Raw genomic sequence first — 6,812 nt, 5'->3', positions numbered from 1 at the left:
CATTCGGAGTCTCTACCCTCCTTCCTGGCTCTCCGCACGCCTCCTGCCCAGTGGGAGCGGGACTGGGAGTGGGGAAGTGGGATGTGAGAATGGGAGTGGGCGTGTGTGTTGAAATTTGGTGCGAGGATGGTGAGGAAGCCCTTCTTGGTGGGCTCTACTAACGCGATCAGGGTATCGTGAAGATTGTGTGTGTGTGTACGCGCGCGATCAGGGTGTCGTGAAGACTGTGTGTGTGTGTGTGTGTGTCAGAGAGAGAGAGAGAGAAAGAGATGGGGAAGGAGAGAGAAGTCAAAGAACTAGTTCTTTGGTCCCCTGGCCGATGGAAGAGAAAGATTTCTGAACTACAGGGGTTAGGAGTTAGGGGTTATGGGACCACAGGGTTTGTCATTTCTAAAACTCCCATTTTTCTTGAACATTCAGCCCACCCATATTTGAGACTTTCAAAGGGGGCCTGACTCTCAAATGACCACTTGTCTTCAGCCTGAGTAACATGTTACAACAAAAAGGGAAGGATGTGTTAAAGTCTAGCTTCCTGTGACAATGAATGTACAGTATTTCGTATTTGCACCCCCATCTTCCCCTTTTCAGTCTTAAGTGACCGTTTGTAGGAACTTAGGAATTAAAGATGCATTCTTCAAGGCTGTTACAAATCCACTGCTACTTCGTTATCTAGTATGGGAGATGTATAAAAACATATTTCTGCACAACGTAGAAAATACGTCCTTTTCTGGGGTAGCAAAAATTTTACCTATCCTGATGCTCTGGAATTCTTCCCATTATTCACTTTGTCATGTGTATATCAGAATTCTGAATATTGAATTTTGATCTAAAATTTTTGGTTTAGGTATCTTTCAATATTGGTCAAGAAAAAGTGGGTTAAAAGTTTCTCTTAGATGCCTATGATACAATTTATTTTAACTCTTAAAGCAATATTTAAAATGTGGCATTATATGTAGTTACTGTTAGAGCACTGTGAGACTAAATCTCTTAATATGCTGTTAGAGAAAATAAAACTAATAGTGTATGAATGCAGACATGTTTTGTGAACATGATTGCAGTGTTATGAATGCATTTGTGGTGGGGTAGTGTTTTACTCTAAGAAATGCTTGTTAATGGGTACCATTGTGGGATATACTGAAAGAACTGTAGGGACTGAGTCAAGGCAGCTTTTATTCCATTCTATGAGAGTTTCAAGTGAGTGCTGATTTTGTTTTACTACAGTTAACATGTTTGTTGTTACCATGCTGGGATTCCTTGCTTAGAATATTATTTTACCAGGTTGGAGAACTGTTTATCATAACTCTAAAAAGAGAAGTCACCATTTTCAGGATATTTTAGGTCTGAATTTTTGAGTTTAAGAAGTAAAGCATAGACCCCTGGATACATGCTTTTAAAGCTTGATAGCTCACAGTAGACAGTTTGTAATCTGGATCCCACTGGCATAATTTGCAGATAGTATGATATATAGGTTATGAGACTCTATTTTCTGATCCCCATGGATTACAAGTATTTCATGTAGCCCTTGTGTAATTTAATTGAAAGCTCAGAATTAAATAATACTTAAGTTATCTGCCATTGCTAACTTTGTATATACTTTAGCCATTTCTCTGCTCTGTAGTCAGATAATACATAATATCTGAAATTAGCATTTCAAAAATAATCTTCTTGACATTTTCAGTATCTCACATTATTGAAGTAAATCACATATTAAAACACATGAAATACTAAGAACTATTAAAACATTAAAGTTCTAGCAATGACAAATTTGGCTTATACTGTATTTTCAAGAGGTATGGCTATGAGGAAATATAAATATCTATGATGAGATATACTTTAAAGAAATGAAACAAGTGAACCAATGTTTCTCAGTTTTCTTTTTAAACTAGCCATTTGAAGAAAAGTAGTTAATGTTTTATGGCTGACTTTAATTAAAATCTTATTTTTGTAGAGAAGTTTTAAAGAATAAGTGAGATCAGCAGTTTTATTCACATTTCGTTTTATTCAAGTGTTTGACTAATAGGGTATGGTTAGATTTAAAATTATTAAAACTATAGAAGAAGAGTTGGCATTGGTTTGAATTTTAAAGGTATTGCTGGCTTACCTGGTTCGTTCTTTGAAACTAAGGACATGTTGGCAGTGGTGGTTGTAGTTAACAGTTGAGCGCTCTTAGAATGCATGGCACTATGCTAGAATTCCAAGGCAGGAAAGATACAGAACTAAACTTTGCAAGCGTTTAAAATCCCTTCAGAAAGAAAGAATCAAAGCAAAAGATATGCCTATCAAAAAAAATGTTTGGATAGCTTCCATTATGTTCTGTGTTCCCTTTATCCAAATTATTATGTCACTCAGATGTATTAAATGTTTGACATTTCAACTGCTTGATAGAAGTATGTGCTCAAATGTATTCTTATCAATTTATTATTTTCTTTCTCTTTTATTTTTCCTTCTGATTATAGTAATTTTAGTCTTTCTTTTCAATGTTTGTTCCCCCTCCTTCCTATTCCTTTCCTATTCCTTTGCATTTTGTAGAAATGCAAAAATCCATAGAGGTTATCATTCTTAACTCGCATTTGATGATGCACTTTAGAAAGTGGCTATATAGTTTGTAGTTATTTATATTTCCATGAAATCAGTATATTCAATGTTGAAAACCTATACTTTTTATAAAAAATGTTGCATTATTTTCTTGTTCTATGAGTAGAAAAAAACATACAGATTTTTGTTAAAAGCAAGTTGCAAACTGCCACATGCAATACAGGCAAACTTTAATTTTTTTTTTTCACAGCAATGGAAGAACAAGTTTAGCTTGGATAAATAGAAACAAAGGATAATCCCAAATTTTGTCCATATAATCTTCTCCCACGTCCAAATATTTTGACTAGGATGAACAGCAAGAATAATCTTGATTTATGTGAGTTTTTCCTCCAGGCAGGCAAGAAAGTGAGAGGAATTAACCCCCCTCCCCCAATCTTGTTTAATCTCCCTTTGAATACTGGTCTGTTCCTGGTTTGCAGTCTGATATTCTCATTCATTTGTATTAGGACAGCACATTTAAAAAGGAAAGCTGTAGGAAAATGCTAGTTTCTTTTCATTGAGATAGAAAATGAAACCAATGTTGAAGGAAGAAAATGGTGGTTGTCAGTATGTACTCTGAAAAAAATCAAACCCAAAACAAACAATAACGAGAGCTGTGTCTGCAAAGTGACCCTGAGAGTTTGTTCACTTGGCAGTCTTGATTAGAAATACTGCATTTTCCTCTATTGGGAATTTCTAGGACATTTTAAAAAACCTTCACATATAATTGATAATCCCTGTAAGGACACTAGATAAGTAATGCAATTCAGCTGAGATATAGGTACACCTTTTTTTTTTTTTTCCTTTTTGAATGCTAAGAATACTATGGTTTGATTTCTACCTTTCAAGTTCCATTTACAATTTGGTCAACATTTTGGTTTTGTTTGTCTTCTGAAAATCATTTATAGTATATCTCATGCCCCATAACTTCCTTCTGGGGCATTGGCCAAGTATGGATTAAGGGAAGAGTGCCACCTACTGAGTCACCAATGGTCACCTACTTCCTTAGCACCTGGTTTTTCCTATAGAGCAAGAACAAGCCTGCCCCATTTTGACAGTAATAACTAATGAGTTTAAAGTTGATAGGAGAACATTTGATCTTACAGTGAAATCAGTCCATGACACTTCTAAGATTTTGTCTTCTAGAAGTAGGAATATATGTTTGTAAATCAAGGGACAAGAAACTGATAGTTTCTTATGTGGGTCAGATACCATAGATGACTTAAGATGTGACGTTAGGAGAATTATTTGCCCATGTTAAGCATACAATATCCTACTTTTTCTTGGCAGGAATTTTTGATTGGCTTTTTTTCCCCAAGACTTTCCTTTTAAAGTATTTTCATCTCAGATTACTAAACAAAGCTCTTGATCGTATGCTTGTATGCATAATTTTATAGTTACTCAATCCAAATTATCATTGGTTTTCTTTTAAAAAAGAAATTTAAATATACTAAAAAGAAGAAGTATAAAAATTTAAAAATTTCTAAATGAGTTTAGCTCTACTTTATCCAGCATTACTGGAAAGAAGGTGGAAACAACAGAGTAAGAAGAGCCTCGGTGATTTGAAACACAGTTCAGTTCTCTCATAAATTTAAGATTAAGTGTCATATATGGGTGATAAAAGTGGCATAGGCTAGTTTTTATATACTCATTATTCACTTAGTTTATCTTTTTCAATTAAAGCTAAGTCTATCTTTTTCATTCCACTGAGTTTACATTTCTTTTTCAATCACATGGTGAACACATTACAATAGATGCTACCTAACGGTGAATATAGTGTAAATCTCAGATTATTGTTTTATTCACTGTGGCTTCTTTGAAAATAAGATTTTGATCATTTTAAAGTGCTATTTATCAAGAGTCATCTTTTAGAGGCAAAAAATGTTCATCTCTATTCTTCAACAGTCCAGTTTTCTATCAAAATAAATCACTTAGCCTCCAAAGCCAATTTTGAAAATTTTGTGAGATAAATGGATGGTAAGACTCACGTATGTTTTACTTATCATACTGTGAGAACTTCTTGTGCTTGCTCATGTCCCTTTTCCATGTTTGAAAAGTCCACAGTTCAACCATGACCTATAAAAGTGCTCGGGTAATCAAGAGAAAGACATTTATTAGACAAATCAATAACTTTTCAATTAGCCATTTCCCAACTTTGGGCATTGAGCTTAATTGGTATACATGTACCCAGTTTAACAGATTTTATGTTTTCACCAGTTTGTGTTTGGTAAGACTGTACCCTCCTTTACCAGAGATGAAAAGCTTCTCTTTTTGTTTTGGTGCCAACTTCAATTCTAGGCTGGAATTCTTCCCACATTAAGTTTAGTGATAGCACCTCAGTGAACACTAAGTGGAACTTGGCCCAATTCATAAAGTAGAGAAAGTTGTGGAATTAAGTCGTGAGGCCATCTGGGGCATGGGGGTATGGTTTGATTGGTTTCACACTCATTTTGTTGATACGGGGCTGAGCACGTGGTGGTGGATTCAGTCTAATTCTTGCCTCTCTCTCCTGTACAGTTCAGGCCATCACAGAGGGGGTGTGTGTGTGTGTGTGTGTGTGTGTGTGTGTCTGCACACTTGCATGCCTGCCCAGGGAGGTGAAGTATTGGTTGATTGGGGGACTAGGCAGAAGACACACCAGGTGTTACCTCTGTGACTTGTTTACGCTCACCAGTCTGGAAGTCATATTCCAGGCTGTTTGCTGGTGGAGGATGTGAAGGCAAGTGGTCAAACCCTGGCTTTGTTTAAGAGTAGGAACTTGTGCTATGTACTCAGCTTGGAGAAGCTGAAAGTTTATAGTTTGCAAGAATTTAAAAACTGGTATAACCTCGTGTGGTTTCACTTTTTCACTCTGTAATCAGTATGGAAACTGGTAGTAAACTGTTCGTGTGAGCGCTTGAGTGTGTGTGTGTGTGTGTGTGTGTGTGTGTGTATTATATACCTGTCCTAGCCTCTGGGACTCTAGGGGGGAGATGAGTGGCAGTTTTTCTAGGGGGTCCTATGTACAAGAGAAGAAAGAAAAAAAAAAAAAAGGAAAATTGGAGTACCATGTGGTGATTTGGGGTGTGTTAAGTATTTGCCTGTTAGGGATTGAGATGATTATTGAGAGGTTTCTTAAACTGAGGATTGCCGAGCCAAGACATGATATCATCTTTTAATTCTGTTTTCAGACCTTAACATTTATCTACAGAGCATTCGCAAATCAGATTATTTTCAGCGGCCCTCTCCCCCATATCTTTACAGTTATACTGGGAGATCAGGTTTACTCTTGACGGTGTTAAGGTGTAATAGGAGCAAAAATCACCACCACATTTGTATTCGCTGAGTAACTTCTTCCTTGATGATGACTTGGGGACAGAAGCGGATGGAGATGGGGTTAAATGCAGGCGGCGCTGACCTGCGGTCTAAGTGACTGCGCAGAGCGGCGATAGGGGTTGACCTGGTGTTTAGGGGGCACCGGAACTGCGCTTTCTCCACGTGGCCGGGTGGGTCCCTAAGCTTCTCCTCTTCCGCGGAGTACGCGAGTGAGCCAAGATTTCCTCCTCTGAGAATGAGGAATTCTGTCGAACTCACCAGGCCAAGAGGCCAGCGAAGACGCAGGCTGACCTTTTCTTGTAATCGAATTACGGCTGTTCCCCGAATTACAGGCAGTCTGGAGTCGGTGAAATCTACATATTAACAGAGGGACACGACCCCTAAAGGAAGGCAGGAGAGGGCTTGCTAGTTTACCGTTTGCAAGGCTATTCAGAGCACAATAAAAAGCTTCAGATCTCTTCCAACCTGCCAGAGAAGTGCTTCATTCGCTAGGACTTTTATTGCTGGCTTTTGAAATACAACCCTGGCTCTGAGCTACAAAGTCACAGATCCAGTCCCATTTGTCTAGCGAGAGCATTGCCCCAAACCAGTGCTCTTTGCTCCCAGCTCTGATGACGGGAACCCTGGGGCTTAACATACCGAGTGTCTCGGACTGCGGAGCTCAAGCATCTCACGGTGAAGCCGGAGAAACTTCTCAGCACACACTCTGTCTTTGCGCCGTGGGAGCGGGTTGGTGCTCGGCGAAGGCCGCGGGCACGTCCACGGGGTCGCCTGTGTCTGCGAGAGGCTGGTTTAGTTCGATTTCAAAATAAATGGGCACTCTATGGATTTTCAGAAAGAAAGAAAAAAAAAAAAGATTTCAAAAACTTGAAGACCAGTTGAGTTTGTGGGCACCAACAGACTAAGATTATTGCAGGAATCAC

At 38.2% G+C, this 6,812-nt stretch overlaps 1 protein-coding gene across 1 annotated transcript in view; it reads left to right on the top strand.

The window, feature by feature from the left end:
* The window catches only part of SKAP2 (src kinase associated phosphoprotein 2), a 181,520-nt gene that overhangs the window by 393 nt on the left and 174,315 nt on the right, over positions 1-6,812 (top strand). The gene's annotated exons all lie outside the window — the stretch shown is intronic.

Source organism: Bison bison, unplaced genomic scaffold (genome assembly GCF_000754665.1).
Source record: "Bison bison bison isolate TAMUID 2011002044 unplaced genomic scaffold, Bison_UMD1.0 scf7180017864364, whole genome shotgun sequence".
Classification (NCBI taxonomy): domain Eukaryota; kingdom Metazoa; phylum Chordata; class Mammalia; order Artiodactyla; family Bovidae; genus Bison; species Bison bison.
Note: the sequence above shows the minus strand (reverse complement) of the source record. Positions and strands in the feature narration are given on the sequence as shown.